Source organism: Schistocerca gregaria, chromosome 1 (assembly GCF_023897955.1).
Source record: "Schistocerca gregaria isolate iqSchGreg1 chromosome 1, iqSchGreg1.2, whole genome shotgun sequence".
NCBI classification, from domain to species: Eukaryota; Metazoa; Arthropoda; class Insecta; order Orthoptera; family Acrididae; genus Schistocerca; species Schistocerca gregaria.
In genome coordinates this window covers 278,051,733-278,070,087 of record NC_064920.1, presented here as the reverse complement: position 1 = coordinate 278,070,087, position 18,355 = coordinate 278,051,733, and the positions used below count along the sequence as shown (strand labels likewise).

At 42.7% G+C, this 18,355-nt stretch overlaps 1 protein-coding gene and 1 non-coding gene across 2 annotated transcripts in view; both read left to right on the top strand.

The window, feature by feature from the left end:
- Window positions 1-18,355, top strand: part of LOC126340742 (uncharacterized) — a 1,108,193-nt gene that overhangs the window by 396,992 nt on the left and 692,846 nt on the right. The window lies entirely within an intron of this gene.
- Window positions 3,091-3,164, top strand: Trnat-ugu (transfer RNA threonine (anticodon UGU)). The gene has a single exon. It is a non-coding gene; the product is annotated as a tRNA-Thr (tRNA).

The window sequence follows — 18,355 nt, the reverse complement described above, 5'->3', positions numbered from 1 at the left end:
AGCCCTAAATGATCTGGTTCTATGTTTTTCAATTATAAAAAATACTTTTCAATAGTTCTGCAGGCTGTGTGTTATGCAGACTGTAAATTTACTTTTATTGAAGTTGGAGCATTTGGAAAACAAAGTGACGGAGGCACTTTCAGGATGTCTGTTTTGTACGATAAAATGGTGAAAGGCTTGCTTCACATTCCTGAAGACTACTTTCTACCAGGTACTGCTGTTATAGCCCACTTTGTCTTCATAGGAGGTGAAGCGTACCCCCTTCTCAGACACCTGATGAAACCTTTTGTCAGGAGAAATCTTGATCGCTCGAAAGAAAAGTTCAACAAAGTTTTTTCACGAAGTAGAAAAACTGTTGAATGTGCCTTTGGAATTGCGGCTGCAAAGTGGCGATTACTAAACAAACCAATTGAAACGAAAGTAGAGACTGCAGAACTTATTGGGAAAGCTGTTTGGGTTTTACATAATGTGATTGTGGACAAAGAGAATGCACTGAACAATGTGGAGTACAGAGATGTACTTCCTGGAGTTCAGCCATAAAGAAGAAACAATGTAGCTCCTGCTGAAGCTATCGAGATAAGGAATCTGTTTAAGCGTTTCTTTAATGAATAAAATATTGTGTAATGCAACAGACAATATGCTGCTTATGTTTTACATAAATAAGTAATCTGTTTCAGTGTTCGTTTAATGAAGAAAGTAATGTGTAATGAAATTAAACTGAAATGCAGCTTACGTGTTCCACATTTGATTGCAACTTCTTTCCACAGTTTATCCAGTATGAAACGCTTGTGATGATCTGCGTGCCTCTGGTCCAAAATGGCGTTCCGATCAAAAGCGGATGAAATAATCATTTGCTTCAAATCTTCGCTCATTGTTTGTGGCCTGTACAGAAACTGCATCCAACAAACAATATTGTGCGCGATGGGTCACGAAAGTACCACGTGCGCAACAAGCAGTCAGTGCTCCGCTAAAGTGACCTTGAAGCAGCCAATCACAGTAAAAGTTTGAGGCCGGGCGGCGATGGTCGTAGCGCGAAACACAAACCAGCTAGATATCATAGCCTGGCGAGGATAGTAGCGAGTATTGAGCGACGTGAGCTGCCATGGTGCTCGCTAAATGGGGCGGTAGGATTCATCATCACCGTGCCATGCCGGCGAGCAGCGAGGTGACAGCATAAGCGCGCCCTAAAGCTGTGAGGACAGAGCGTGAGTCGTGCTTGGGTAGCTCAGTTGGTAGAGCACTTGCCCGCGAAAGGCAAAGATCCCGAGTTCGAGTCTCGGTCCGGCACTCAGTTTTAATCTGCCATGAAGTTTCAAAAAAAAAACACTAGGTTAAAATGTGGCGTACAATGACTTGCACGCCACAGGCATCATAGACAGTGGCCTGAGTAAAAAGTCATATGTGAGGGGATAGTGACCAATGCGGTCAGGGCCATCGCATCTCGCCGGAGTGACAGGCGTGAGGATCGCCATGATCGGACCCACTGCATCTTATTGTCCGTCACTGCCACCCACGCCTCCCCCCATAACTGCATGGATCTGCGTCTTACCAGCGGAAAGACAACCTGCAGGTGAATAGCGCATTCCGTTGCCGTTCCCTGTAGGCCTCCTTGTCGGCTTTACCGACCTGTTCATTTCCCCAAGTTCCCACGTGTCCTGGTACCCAGCACGATAACACCTTCTCCCCCCCCTCCCCCCGCTGTAGGAGGTACAATTGGTCACTTCTCACCTGTACTAATTCCACCGTTGCGTACATCTCTCGCAACGAGGGCATTAAGGGAATCGAAGCAGATGAGAAAGTGTGTGTGTCCTGAAGAAGCCTCGTCTGCTCCAGTGCATTCAGGATCGCATAGAACTCTGCATAAAATACAGTTTGGCTATAAGGAAAGCGAATTCCGAAGACATGGTAGATGAAGGCGACTAAATAGCCAAGGGTGTCACCTTGTTGGGAGGCATCTAGACGACGGTGGTTTGACAATTCTGCTACATTTCCAGGAAAGAATGGAACATTTTTATTATGGCTTCATGGTTGGTAACCTGGATTATTCCAAGAGTCGTGGAAAAAATTCCGAAAATGTAGAGCGGGTAGTTAATTGTCGACAGCCGTCCGAACTGGGCAGTGCGTCGACTGCAATTGAAAATGGAGAAAACCGAGTTTCATGGTGTTATCAATTTAAAGGGTTCGAATGCCGCACATATCAAAACAGAATTGGATGAAATTCATGCAGGTTCTCATTCAAGACCCTGTCCTTTTGGATTAATGAAATTAGGCGTGGTCGGCTTCGAAAAAGGCTTCATTCTTAGATCGTTTAAACACGTGTTGGCTGGAAAAAGAGCAAGGTCGGCTCTCAAAAAGTGCCCTGTCGCCAATATAATGCCTCATCCCACACATCAGCGATAACAATGGTGAAGAACACGAATTTGGCCTTAAGTTGGCTCCCCATCCACCCTATTCCACCTTACTTAGCCCAAAGTGACTTCTTCCTGTTCCCTAACCTGAAACTTTGGTTGCTGGGAAGAAATTTTTATTGAATGAGGAAGTGATAGTTGCAACTAACGAGTGTTTTGCAAAGTTTGACAGATTCTGTTTTTCTGATGGGATGAAAATGTTGGAGTATCGCTGGGTCTAGTGTATATCTCTCCAAGGAGATTACGTCAAGAAATAAGACCAGTTCTTTACGAAGCGTTTTTTTCTTTCTTTTCTGCCATACTTACCAAACCACCCAGTCGTAAAACTGTCATGTCTGTGTAAAATATTAAAAAAGCAAAGATTTGGATTGCAGTCTTTCTTAAAATTCGCAAAATCTAAAATACATACTAAGATGCTATCTGTTCTTTCGGACATGTCCGAAAGAACAGATATCATCTTAGTATATATATAGTGAAGGCTCACCGGCCACTTGACCATCTTTTTCTTTTGTGCGGATGCACAAAAAGAGCCCGAACTCTTACGGGAATCGGCAACGCGCCGTGAGTAATGAGTAAAAAGGGCGGGGGCACTACGAATGTAGTACAGGACAATACATTGAGAATGTGGGTTTCACGGGAGGCGTGCCAGAGATAAGTTCTTGCAGTCGCGCTATCCTCTGTGTCCTCGGTGGCTCAGATGGATAGAGCGTCTGCCATGTAAGCAGGAGATCCCGGGTTCGATTCCCGGTCGGGGCACACATTTTCATGTGTCCCCATTGACGTATGTCAACGCCTGTAAGCAGCTAAGGGTTGTCATTTCATCGTAAAATCTAAAATAATTCAGAGCCTCTGTAAGGGCCACCAATCTTGGTGTGAAATGTTAAAACCAGCCACAAGACTCTGTAAAAGGCAACCCTTCGCGCGTATCTTATGGGGTATAGTTGCTCCGTTTCGAAATGAAAGTTCTTTTCCATTTGTGGCCGAGCAACAGAGTGATATGCGGGTGTGTATGGCGTGAACAGTGTTCTATAGGCCTGTCGCATCACGAGTCGTTTCCGGATGCGAAGCGGTGTCTCACCGAGCCTCAGCACAAAGGTTCGCCGGCCGTTGTGGCCGAGCCGTTCTAGGCGCTTCACTCCGGAACCGCGCGACCGCTACGGTATCAGGTTCGAATCCTGCCTGGGGCATGGATGACTGTGATGTCCTTAGGTCAGATAGGTTTAAGTAGTTCTAAGTTCTAGGGGACTGATGACCTCAGATGTTAAGTGCTCAGAACCATTTGAACCACAGAGGCTCGCCAGGAGGCAGGTGCGAAAGGCCCCAGTGGCCAGCCAAAGTCCTTCATGGTGAACCACGAAGACGTTCTTAAGGACCGATACACTGTGCCCCGATAGTTAAGTCGAGAACGCACGGAGGCTCTGTATAACCGGAGTGTTAGCCTAATGGAAGCGGAGAGGCCCAGTACGCCATACTAGATGTCAACAGACGTCGCAGCGCTGATGAAGTGCAGCGCTGCGTGAGCTATGCGTGGTGACCTCGCGCAAAGCAAGGAGCGGCGGCCAGCCTGCAGAGATGATCTCCGCAGCAGCTGGGGATGCGCGCGCACCGCCTGACGCAACACCTGCCTGGCTCCGGGCTGCCCCAGTGCGCTCCGCTGGCGCACCTTGCTCCCGCCCTCCTCCTCATTTTTTGTTTTTGTTTGTCTGTTGTCCTCAGCAGGCCTCGGTTGTGGATACCTATCTGCCGCATTGTTTACCCAGGTTTCCCAGAACCGCTGCATTCTCAGTAAGAGGACGGCGCAGTAGGTGACTTTCATGGTCGCCAGCTCTGGGAGTGTTTCTTCAGTCACGGGACTTGTTCTTCCTGTCCTTTCTTCTGATTTTGCAGCAGACCAACGGCGTAGTTACTTTTCTGTCACGACTTCGCTAATACTAGTGGCGGGAGTGATTTATAGTGAAGAATGCAGACGTAATACACCTACTGCAATCTTTCGTAAGTTGTCACAGAACCTGGATAGCAGCTTCTGCAATTCGAAATTGCGGATCTTGAAGAGTAGCCGGCCTTGGTGGGACAAAAACACGGTATTCTATGCAACCCCACAGATAAAAATGGCAGGGGTGAGTTCTGGTGATGTACTAGGTCACCGACGATGTAACGGCGATATTCTTCTCCTTCTCTTCCAATCGAACGTGCTCGAATTTTGTTGTTCTGGTGACTTCTGACATTGCTGAATAAGTGAGGCATGGCGTCATTTTCATGAAGTTATATGAATGACTTTTGAAGTTGCGGAAATACCAAGTTTTCTAGCGTGTCCACATTAGAGATTCCTAGAACAGGAACATGCACGGATATTTTCGACATTTACTCCGATGTACGTGCACAGTAGGCGATTTTCCGTATACAGATGCAGCCGCCTTCTATGAACTACGGATGCTACTTCTAACTTTGCTTATGAGGCGACGGCTCTTCGTGGAATTGCCGACAAAGTGCAATTTGCACACTAACAGCGGACTCTGACTTGCTAACCGCAGCCCATAACACGAGATAATTCGTAATTTTTAGCAAGCAACAGCGCCACTGCGACTTTGAAATGAAATTCCGTGCGGAATGTTAAAAACTTTAAACTTTACACTGTCCAGTTGATTTCTGCTTATCGTAATTTCCTTCTTTCTGAATAGCCCTGTACGCAAAAACTTCGTTTATCAGGTCCTAATTAATACTGAATACCGGGTTATCCGGATTTATCTTATGTTTCCCTTCCCTTTCCTTTTCTTATAACGTAGGAAGGTTCGGTATACTTTTAGTAGCCGGCCGCTGTGGTCGAGCGGTTCTAGGCGCTTCAGTCCGGAACCGCGCTGCTGCTACGGTCGCAGGTTCGAATTCTGCCTCGGGCAGAGATGTTTGTGATGTCCTTAGGTTAGTTAGGTTTAAGTAGTTCTAAGTCTAGGGGCCTGATGACCTCAGATGTTGTTAAGTCCCGCAGTGCTTGGAGCCATTTGATCCAGTTTTATACTGTTAGTTCGGGGCGGTATATGTGCGGCTGTTATGTCGGCACAGCAGCTGGCATAGAGGTCGCCGGTTCCACGTTTCCAGCTACCATTACTGCGGTCAGTATGTATCTATTCCTTACTGAGTTAAGAAGTTGTACTGGTATTATTTCGTTCCCATATTTTGAATGTCCGCGCGTGGAATGACTTCGAAGCAGAACAAAGTGGCTGTTACGGTGGACAAAAAGTTGGAAGTACTAAACAGAACAGACAGAGAGGCACTGCTGAAAAACATAGCTGCAGAATACCGTGCAGTGACATCAACTGTGCCAGACTACAAGAAGAACCAAAAACAAACTGATGACTCCTGCTTTAAAATGACGATTAAACGCAGTTTAGAGAACCGCGGTACAATAAAGAAAGCAAGAAATGAAACACTACTTGAAGTATTATTTGCTGGGTTTAAAAAAAAAAAGGAGAGAGAGAGAGAGAGAGAGAGAGAGAGAGAGAGAGAGAGAGAGAGAGAGAGAGAGCGAGCGAGCGCACCGTATTCCGACATCCCTTCGAACCTGCACGAAAAAAACACTAAACCAGGAAGCGACCCGATGGCGATCCTAACTTTCACCCACCCAAGGTTTGTTGGAAACGAGGAAATCTCGTCGTAGCAAACGCCAGTTTTCAGTGACGGCTAAAAGTTTTTTGGGGGATACAGTACCTTCAGAAAACTTCAAAAAACTTCAGAAAAGGAAGAAAACTTTAATTAAAGGGGGTAAGTTTTTGTATTTGTAGTCTGTTAAAAATTACATTAGGATTGACAGCGATGACGGAAGTGGTAGGGTATGTAACACCACTTCCTCAGACGAAAATTGGAAAAAGATAAAATAGCAACCAATACCCCAAAAATTTCCCCAAAACAAGTTCCAAATTCCATGAAAAGAGAACAAGTAACCAAAGTTCCATTTAACACTATTATTTGGCTAATAACCAGTAACTGAAACACGAACCTTATATTTAGTAATTTATGAACTTACAAAAGAAAGATAGAATCTCAGTAAACTCAAAATCATAGTAAATCGCAAAATCATTATAATTAAAATTAGCGAAGTAGAACGAACGATCTCAAAGAATACTTCGTGTGAGTACTCTTTGAGTATCGTGAGTAATGACTAAGGTTCATAATGGTTCAAATGGCTCTGAGCACTATGGGACTTAACATCTATGGTCATCAGTCCCCTAGAACTTAGAACTACTTAAACCTAACCAACCTTAGGACATCACACAATACCCAGCCATCACGAGGCAGAGAAAATCCCTGACCCCGCCGGGAATCGAACCCGGGAACCCGGGCGTGGGAAGCGAGAACGCTACCGCACGAGCACGGGATGCGGGCAATGACTAAGGAAAATTTGATCCATTGTCACTACGTTACGAGGGCTGCTATATATATTTCTGGCCTAATAATGAAAATACGAATATTTATCAACGAAAATGGTTTATTGTTTTTCAAAATATTCTCCATCAAGATTTATACACTTTTGCATGCGCTCAAACCAATTTTCAAAGCACTGTTTCCACTCCGATTGAGACACCTCCAAAACATGGTTTTTGAATGCTGCAACAGCATCTTCTGGCGACGAAAATCGTTGACCACGCATTTTTTTCTTGATGTCTGGGAATAAAAAGAAGTCATTGGGTGCCAAGTCAGGGCTGTACGGCGGATGACCCATCACTTCGACGTTTTGGCCGGTCAAAAAGGCGTTGGTTTGAGCCGATGTGTGACAGCTCGCATTGTCATGGTGCACAATGATTCGTCTTCTCTTGTTCATTTTTCGAATTTCTCCGAAGACTTCAGGCAAACAAATGGTGGTGTACCACTCAGAATTGACCGTCCTACGTTGCTCAAGCGGAACAGTCGCCACATGACCAGTTTTGCTGAAGAAACAGGCGACCATTTGCTTCGAAGTGCTTCTTCCATGAACAACTTTCGTTGGATTTGGCTCGTCTTGGAAGACCCACACGGTCGATTGCTGTTTTGTTTCGGGCTCATACGCATAGATCCATGATTCGTCACCTGTGACGATCTTATAAACGTCTTTTGAAGCACCGCGATCATATTTTTTTAGCATTTCTTTACACCAATCCACACGAGCTTTCTTTTGAGCGATTGTCAAATTGTGCGGGATCCAACGAGAACAAACCTTTTTTACGGCCAGGTGTTCATGCAATATCGAATGTATGCTGGTGGGAGAAATGCCTAGGCATGCCTCTATCTCACGGTATGTCACATGACGGTCTTGCATTATCAGTTCACGTACGGCATCGATGTTTTCTGGCACAACAGCTGTTTTTGGACGACCTTCACGGAATTCGTCTTTGATCGAGCGTCGGCCACGATTGAATTCGTTGTACCAGTTTTTCACAGTGCTATAGGATGGTGCTTCGTCGCCATACAAAGATTTAAGTTCATCGATGCACTCTTGTCGTGATAATCCACGTCGAAAGTTGTGAAAAATGATCGCACGAATATGTTCACGAGTTAATTCCATTTTTGTGCCAAATTGATTTCTTCAAGTCCCTGTAAAAGAAAAAAAAATTGTCGTAAGTCAAAAAGTTCTGAGTACATTTATGCTAAAAAATGTCAAACTTTCCAATGGAAATGTCAGATTGCACCTGGCAACACTTAGTGTTGCCTAGGCCAGAAATATATATAGCAGCCCTCGTACGAGAGTTAGCCGAAGCTGGTCAGACTTGTTTGAATACTCGTATATGTAGGCGCGGTTAGATTGATTTTCGAGGATTGATAATTGCGATCTACTATGACGCAGTGCAACGAAACATTGACTTCAACGATAACATCGTTTAGAATGCAGATAGAGGACTACCGTATACTAGACCGAAGTGAGTTTTTTAATTAGATAATTCGAACTCAACTCTAATTAGGCATTGAACAGTGATAGACAATTAACTTCATTCACAATTTCAAATGAGCTCTGGAACTTGACAATAGTTTTGAAGCGGATAATTTATAAATCCTTCCCCCTCCACCACCACCTGGGAAAGCTTCTTCCTCACGGCCTTGTTAGGAAGTGATTGTTATTGTGAAATAAACCACCCTTTCGTGCCAATTTACGCATTTGTGATTTCAAATTACAAAATTGCTTAGACACATAACTGTGATCTTTTGCGTGCTGCGATAATATTTGACTGAAGCGCTCGGCGCATATATAGAAACTCTTTGACGTTAGGAAGCAGTCGCAATGTTACGACGTATTAGAGATATGAAATTACAATCAAACTATGGACAAGTTGGTGTCGGTGGAACTGAATTGAATTTATCATTAATATTTTAATAGCAACTGTTAAACCATCGAATATAAACGAGTTAATTACGACGAGTAGTGTAGTATTGGTCACAATTGGTGAAGTAAATATCACGCACATGTCGAGAGTTGATTTCAGCACTATTTTTTGTAACGTCGTATTTACCTGATAACAGTATCATCGCTCTACCGACTATCGCCGAGTCTTAGCCAGGGCCGATCAATACTTATCTATCAACTACCAACTAGAAAAACCGCTGCCGTTACAGGGAGAGCTCACGCGGCAGTCCCGGGCTACTTGCCGCCAATATCACGCTACCTGCAGCTGCAACAAATCTCCGAAGTTGCAAATCCACACCACAAAACTTCCCGTAGCAGTGTGCTTCAGTGGCAACCAGCTTGCTGCTCTGTGCCCGTTGTGCGCTGTGACATCCCAACAACCACCACCACTTTGTGTGTCCATTTTTCCTGTTGGTAAGAGCTATTCTTTTATTCGTTGTTACTGTTTTTCGTTGTTTCTGTTGTTCGCTGTGTGCTGCTGAGCGATGTTAGTGGGAAGTTCGTCGAAAGTTATAAGTGGAAAAGTTCGATGTTGTTCTTTTGGCCAGGTGAGTGTCATGAGGACTGTAAAGAGGAATGGTTTTTGCGTTACATGCCTACTTTTGTAACGACGAATAGATAAGCGAATTACCAATATCGATTCGTTTGCAGAGGATGCGATTCGTCGTCATGTTAATCATTATTATCGCAGGAAGGAACGTCCTACATTGGCTTTCACTGTGGACATTTCTGTGCCCGTAAGCTGTTGATGGAGAGTGAAAATGTAGCTGCATGGCAATGCCGATTTTTAAGGGACGTCTGTAGTATAAATATTGGCGAAATGCTGTGACTTGACGAAACGTTGGACAATTCTGGCCACATTCTCAAGAAGGGTTATGCAGACGACACAGCTAAAGGAATAATGGCAGTGTCCTCTGGCGAGGGGGCGGACTATTTTTCTTCATGCAGGCACCTCGCAAGGTCTTCTCCCAAGCAGTCTCCTGCGATTTAGATCAAAGAAACAGAAGAGTCTCACGAAGAAATGAACTATGTTACATTTATGAAGTGGTTCGAAGATTCACTACTACCAAATCTGGAAAACCGTCAACAATCGTTCTAGATAATGCTCCTTGCGATTCAGTTGTTGTTGACAAAGCACCTACCGTGGCAAACCGATGGAAGGAAATGATTGATTGGCTTCACTGTAATAATATCGATGTAAGTGGTGACCTTAAAAAAGTCGAGCTTATGGATAAAATATTTCTTCATCACCCACAGTTCACCCTATACGAAATCGACGAACTGACAAAGTCATGTGCATTCAGTCATTATGCTACCACATTACCACTGCCATTTCAACCAAATAGAGTTAATATGAGCCCAGTAAAGGTTACGTTCGCAGGAATAACAAAAAAATTGCCCTCTCTGCAGTTGAAGCACTCACAACAGAAGCTGTCAGGAACGTCGCCGCTGAAGATAGGAAGTAAGCCGTCAAGCATAAGCAGAGCATTATGGAAAGAGCATGGCAGACTGAAGCTGTTTTGGAAAATTCAGTGGAAGAGATGATAATTTCATTAAATGACAACAGTGACAGTGACAATGACACTTCAAAAATCCGTCAGTCCGTCATAGCGACGAGAGTGGTATCACTGGAGTTTATCCATTATCCCCGGGTCCAGCTACGTTGTTTGGAATGTGCTGTTTACACTTGTAAGTACCTGCATGGCAAAATTATATCGTCGTAAGTTCTGAAATATTAATAAAAAGGCCTTCTTCTTCTTCTTTCGCTTGTGCCTTTGCCCCACAGTGTTCGGAGGGTCAGCACTGTTACAATCAGGTTTGGCACGGTTCGTGTGAACGGGTGGCCAATGCCCTCCCTGCCGCCACCCTGTCCCCCCCCCCTCCCTCCCCCCTGGGACGGAATCAGTGTACCCCAGCTGTATGTGTCTAGTGTAAATCATTAAATAGTGTGAACGTGTTTTCAAATGTCTGCGAGTCATGTAAATGAGGTGGGACATGGGGACCAGCCCAGTATTCATCTAGTGGGATGTGGAAAACCGCCTAAAAACCAACTGGCGTGTCATTTAATAAGAAGGCCTTGATAGCAACTAATTCTAAAGGAAGTTCATCTCAGGACTTCAATACGTATCACAAAAAATTAAATATTACTGGTTACAGTATAACTGAAGTAATACAAAGGCCCTCTTATTTGTACCATTTTTGTTCTTTCTAAACAATAGAGTTTGGCTTACTTCAGATATTTTTTACCGCCGTGATAAACACGCTTCATCTTATTTTTCGCTGTGTTAGAATTAAGTAGAGGGATCAGAAAAATTAATAACAGTTTCATCACAAACATAACGAAGCGTTTCTCTTGTCTAAATTGTACGCGCGCCGGATTAGAAGTTGACTCGTGAGCGGACCATTGTGTGACATATTTCACAGCAATTATCTCGCATAACAGATCTTAAGACAGAGTTCTGGTTTTGAACACATGAAACTATGATGTATTCTTAAGATTTCATTCCCATAACATATTCACTTAACTCAAGTAATAAAAACGTTTCCTGCGTGTGGAAAATTCATGAGAAAACGCACTTTCATAAATTGTCCTTATATCACCTTAATAATTTGTTGGCGCACATAAAACTAAAATCAAAGCGTAGTGTAGCTCTTCCAGAACACATTAATGCAATTTCCAGATTTATAAAGTTTGCGCGAGTTGAATAAAATGTGAGGTTGTGCGTGTTTTCCGTGCGGGACGTGGCAACTTTGTTCCGCTCCTACACCGGCTCCTGCCGAAATGACAACCTTCAAGTAATTTTGGAGAGACTACAGTAGAATATATCCGAGTTATCGAGATTTTCGGAAATCCAGATTACAGTCTAAAATGGGCAAACGAAGTCCTTCTACATTTACTCTCTCAGCGGCGGAAATAAGTCGACTGGACAAGTGATACAATTTCGATATGACACAAACCCAAGTGAATTATTAATCTGAAAAGGTCACAAATACTTATATAAACAAATAAATTCTTGACTATAATGCCTGAGGAGCCATTTTGATCTCAGCCACCAGTACACTCCGTTCACCGAGAGAAGCTCTCAGGCGGCTGGCAGCGCTTTTGCCGGATAAACTCTAGTGTCTGATTCCACTCGTCAGCTTTGAGCAATGACGTCATACCAGAGGCAATATTTGAAAGCAGCGGATGATATTCGTAAACAAAGGAATGTAGCGTGCGATAAAATTACAATCACGGTTCACGCTATTATTTTCTTAGGTACGAATTACATCGAAACGAACTGAAGATAACGGAGATACACAAGAACAAAACCAAAGAGAAATATTTATGCGTGGAATAAATTACTGTCGTAATTCATGCGAATAAGAAAAACACACAGAACCCTTAAATAATATTCATTACAGCATAGCGTGTGATGAAGTCGTAATATTAGAAAATAGCGTTAACTTATAACAATAATTATTGAATCTAACGGGTCTGTCACCGGCGAGCGGGCGTTTTGGCCGGGGGAGAAACTAAAATGTAATACGAAAATGAAGCATATAATAACATAACGAAATATATCTCGTGTGAACAGCCTGGTATGAGTGTGCATAGGACACAATATTTCGGCAATGGACCACGTTGCCATCAAAAGGTGCGTACTTGATGATGGAAACGTGGTCGATTGCCAAAATATTGTGTCCTATGCACATTCATACCAGCCTGTTCACCCGAGATTTATTTCGTCATAAAATAAGCCTGGAGAAATTGAAGAATCATCTAATAACATACATGAAAGTAGCATGAAATTTGGAGAAACTGACACAGCAATCCTAAAACAAAAGCCAGTACACAAATAACAAAATTCACAAGAAGTAACAGGTATTGGAATCGATAGTTAGAATTGGTCTATATATGTTAATTCTAGTTACCGATTCCAATATTGATTACTTTTTCGCAGGAGTTCAGAGAGCAATTATAAGTTCAGAGATCCTATTACATTTCAGTGCAAAAATGGTCTAAATAAAACATCGTGGAATGGTTGCAATCGGTAACTAGAGTTGACCTACATAGCTTGATTCCAGCTCCCGATTCCAACATTTTTTACATTTTGTGAATTTTCATTACTTGTGTACTGGCCTTTCTTTTAGGTTTTCTGTATTCGTTTCTCCACATTTCATGCTCATATTGTTTTTTTATATATTTCATATATGTTATTATTACTGCATTTTTCCCGTTGTTGTATTACATTTTAATTTCTCCCAGTCCAAAACCACCACTACCTCACAGTAGTTCTGTTAAATCAATAATTATGTAATAATGAATTAACGCTATTTTACAATATTACGACTTCACAATGTGATATACTGTTGCGGATTCAAAAGTTCTCTGTACTTTTTTCACTCGAATAAATTACAATAATAATTTATTTCAGACACGTGTACTCCTGTTTCTTATTCATATTTACTTTCATTGCCTTCATATCTTTTCGACATAATTCGTGGCTGTGAAATTGATCGCGTCAATTGTGACTGTAATTTTATCGTATGCTACATTCGTTTGTTTACGAACATGATGGTTGCTTTCAAAGATTGCCTCTGCGTAAAGTCTTTGCCTATGGTTTGACGCCATTGCTCAAAGCCCACAGGTGGAATCGGACACTAGAGCTGACCCCTTTTGATGGCCTTCAGCCACAGAGTACAAAAGGCTGGAGGCCACAGCTGCTTAGAACTGTGGCAACACTGAGGCATCGCCATGGAAACGTAAACAAAACCTGTTAGGCCCAGTCCAGAAAGGAGTGATGTGGCGTGGACGTTTCGCGAGGACGTAGCACCTGCATGTTAACAAATGAAGTAGACGCGCCACGTTCCTTTGCAGCCACGAGTGGCGCACCTGTGAGCAACTACCAAGTGAATAGTGAATTCGCACAGGCAGAACACGTTGATTGAAGGCAGAAAGAGTAATGTTAACTGTACATGGGAACGAAGTCTTTCGCGACGGCACTGGTATGTAAAACATTCTTGGTTTTCTTGCCGCGTCAATTCGGGATAAAATCTCAAGCCTTCGGCGATATCCTCCATCGTCAATTCGGGATAAAATCTAAAGCCTTCGTCGATATCCTCCATGACGATCGTCGAAGGCTTGAGATTTTATCCCGAATTGACGCGGCAAGAAAACCGAGAATGTCTTACAGTTAACTGTACATGTTCAGTCTCATTGCAACAGGAGTAGTGTTACATTTTTCCTCATTTTCTGCTGCTGTGGTACAGATTTGTATACAATGAATATCATGTGTTTTCACTTGTGTTGTCGCGCTTTCTCAAAACAAGCTTTCCGTTTCTGCAATAAATAACGTAGAAAAAACTGTTTCGAGCACAACGCTGTAGCTGCGCAGACACAATGTTGTTCATCAGAAAAATAAGAAAAATATTGCTTTTCTTTCAAAGATAACATAAGCTACTGTGTAATAATTGTTACAAAAATATACAGAATGGTGTTGTACTATCTCACATTACCTGCACCATGAAAGCCCAGACAGGTAAGCATATGTCGTTCTCCAATCAAATTTATTATTAAATAATTATTGAATTAACAGGACTACTATGGGATAGTGGGGGTTTTGGGCTGGAAGATACTAAGACATAATACAACAACGGGAAAAATGAAATAAATAATGGCAGATGATAAACTAAATTGCTGTGAGCAGTTCCGTTTATCACCTGGGATATGTCAAGTAAGGCTTTCTTTTTGGCACTTTTTATTGGCAGAAGCTTATCATTACAAGAGAGAGAAAACTGAAATGTTATCTAGCGGAAGATTTCCTTTCCCAGTACCTCTCAGCTCCGATGCAATGCTTTGACAAATCCACGGTTTGCAAAATTTTGTGACTTTTTTCTGCCTTTTATGTAGTAGGGTCGTCTGATAAAAGTTTGTAGCCAATATAGTCCATTATTTTGAATAAGCCTCTGGGCAACAATCGGTTTGGAGCCCTAAAGATCCAAAAAATCCTCTAGTTACACCTGGCAGACAAGGAATCCGTTGTCCATGGCGTAGGCATTGACTGGAATCGATTCGTATGCGTGATACAGATGAAAGGATTTTTTTGTTCTTTTCTGCAAGGACAAAAGCTCTATCATGTGGTAAGAAACTGTGACCTGTAACGAGTAGGTCTACAGCAATGAAATGTTTACGATCGATCGGCATTTGGAAAATTGTCCTAATATTTTGAGAATCATACTGGAAGGGTGGGGTGTCAAGTGGTAGCTACCTGCAGTCACCAAGGACCCTCATTACGAACTGGGTGGGTCTCACTTAAGCTGTTGCCGAATTGCAGGATCTTAGAGGAATTCTTTGCTGTTTTTATTCACGCATGCGTCGATGTCGCACCACTCAATGATCACGTCACAGAAGGTTGCAAAACAGGAGGGCTGAAAAACCATGAACATGTTTCACTGCTTCGGATCGCAAATTTCGTCGAATGGTTTTGAAGGGTGAAATAAGTACACATAACGAAAATTGTAAATTTTAACATATAATCCGGGGGCGTCAGCGATATATCCATTACGAAGATGTTGAAACGTCCCCTTAGAAAAATTATACGAGACTATGCTTAAACTGACACATATTATTTTTAACGCAACGCAATCTGACTTTCAATAATCCCTACAAAAGAATGCCCTGACTAACATTAACCTATACCTTTCACAAATCACTTACCTCACCAAAAATCTTGGTTACTCGAACTACTGCAATACAGCGAGCGCCACTACTGCCAACTAAATAAAAGATTCAAACTAATGAAGGCACTAACTACTGATAGGCACAGTTAGAAAATGAAAGATTTTGATAGAGAACAAACAATGTATTTACTTTAATAGTCATAATATATATAGCAGGTCATGATATCCACTCTTACAAATTTCAAAACTCCGCCATCTCTCTCCCCACATCCACCACTGCTGGCGGCTCACCTCCAACTGCGCAACGCTACGCGCCGCTAACAGCCAACAGCCCAACGCTACAATGGCGTGTATTACAACAATGCCCACCAGCCATAGACTGTACACAGCACAGCCAGTGATTTTCATACAGAGGTGGTGTTACAAATAAAAAAAACCTAAACAGCCTACTTACAATGTGCAGGTGAAAGAACGCTGCTAGGCAGCTACAGCTGAGGCAAAGTATGTGTAACAAAGAGCTTACTTTAGGTTGAACAGTAGTAGGCAGTTGTTGCTGAGGAGTAACAGATAGTAGCGTGCCAGAGACTGGTAGTGTCTGTTGCGATGCTCCGTAGAGGGCAGACGCTTAATATTAAATATTCAGTGTAATAATCTCAGTGTGTGTAGTAATGATTTATGGAAGAAATAAGTTTTGAAATAAAGTTAATTAAGAAAATGCAATGCTACAAACATTATTACGAAATTTTGATGAAGAGTCTTTCTACACATTCTTACATCGATCTACAATAAAGTAATTAATATTCATGTATTTATGAGTCCGCCCCGATAGCTGAGTGACAGCCGGCACGGTAGCTCAGCGTGTTCGGTCAGAGAGTTTATTGGCCTCTGTAATAAAAAAAAACTGAGTGGAAGGATCAAGAAATGAACTTGAACGGATGTCATGTGACGTCCACAACGACCAAACACAACGATCAACAACGAACAAAATACACAAAAAAAGTGGTCAGCGTGACGGGGTGCTGTCCTACGGGCCCGGGTTCGATTCCCGGGCGGGTCGGAGATTTTCTCCGGTCAGGGACTGGGTGTTGTGTTGTCTTCATCATCATTTCATCCCCATCCGTCGCGCAGGTCGCCCAATGTGGCGTCGAATGTAATAAGACCTGCACCAAGGCGGCCGGACCTGCCCCGCAAGGGGCCCCCAGGCCAATGACGCCAAACGCTCATTTCCATTTCCATGTATTTATGAGCTTGCTGTGGAACAAATTTTAATGAGTCCAGCTTTGTGGGTAACTCCAAGTTTTTATTATATTTTCTTGTAAAGTTAAGGCGTAAATGTAATTTTCCTTATATGGCTTAACAATTGCTATTCACCTTCACAATATAATAAGATATTCAAGTAATATGTTACATTCTCCTTTACTTTTACACAATAGCATATTTTCCGCACATTTGTTAGTGTGCAAGAGCTGAAAGGTGGTGGGGCTCAAAGTATTGCAGTATGTAATACAGATTGCCAGCGATTGATGGTTAAAAGTGAACGTCGCAGGACACACGGACGTGATGGAGCTCAACAAACCTACGGGAACAGCAGCAGCTATAAAGAAAAGCGTGATTTCCAGAACTCGCCCGCCGAGCAAGGAGAGCAATCTCGAGCTTCTTACGTACTGTTCTGAACAATACGCTGGCAGACAAAAGAACGTCCGCCGAGGCGCCACTAATAGCTACGACGTTGCGTTGCCTAACATCCGGTTGTTGCAAGGACTGCATTCTGAGGCAGCTGGCAATGTGTGAAGAACAATACGGCAACAGACAGTTCGCTTTATGTGCAATGACAAGCTGCGACAAGAAGAGGGGAAACTCCGGCTTTTTTGTATATTACGGCTGAGGAAAGAGGATGGAACGTTAGTGTCGCTAAAGACCACGTACCGGTAACTCAGTCTGAACAAGTTGCGATACTGAACATCTCAACTGCTGAAGGAACTGGCTCTCGTCGTAAGTGATTTAGGAAAACCGCAGAACCATTACAATCCATCCTCGATATAGTAATAACATCAGGAAACGTAGCCTGCTGTATAAGAATTGCAAAGCAAAGCATAACCCTACAAACAAGCAGATGTAGAAAGAATTTTTTCATTTTTGAGTTGTTGTAGGCAGGATTTTCCTGAAATACCGTATCAGAATCTTAAAACAAGGGCTCTGGCGACATCCTAACAAATTTTATTATCATTTATAGCTGTCTGTGACACAAATTTTAGTGTCTGTACACATGCTGATGATGTAGGAAGACAGATATATAGACTAATGGCTAAACGAAAGCTGAAATTTTCAGTGTACACCTTTAGACACATCTTAGAAAAGAAAATCGTGGAAATGTTAGCATAGTTTAGTTACAGAGATGATGGAAATGATAATCTGTACTGGTGGCACTGAAAGCCATTTGGGGCCACCAGTAGTGGGCCAATGGCAGTGTCAGCAGATTTTGTTAGTGCATGTTGCACACATTCAGGGGCAAACTTGATTGGTTTATGAGCCCCTCTGCTTAACATATTATTCTGTTAATTGATTTATGACTCCCTGGGGATAATCCATCCTTCTTAGAAAACCCCACTCCTCTCCAAATCTCCTCCTTCCCCACTCTTCTGGGAATTCCCCTCACTGATACAAGCATACCTTTAATATAAAATTGACTACTTAATTAAATGGGCAAATTATTAACTCTTCCCCCTCTGGGTAATTCTCAAGCTGTCTCCTCTCACTGCCCACTCCCCCTCCCCCTCCCCTCCCCAGTCTGGAAATTGGCTGGAAAAGGACTGTCTGTTCTTGACATAAAGGATATTATGACAGGAAATTCAAATCAATGCATCACATAGCAAATTACATATTGTTTATTTATAAAATTCATTTCATAGGGTTGGAA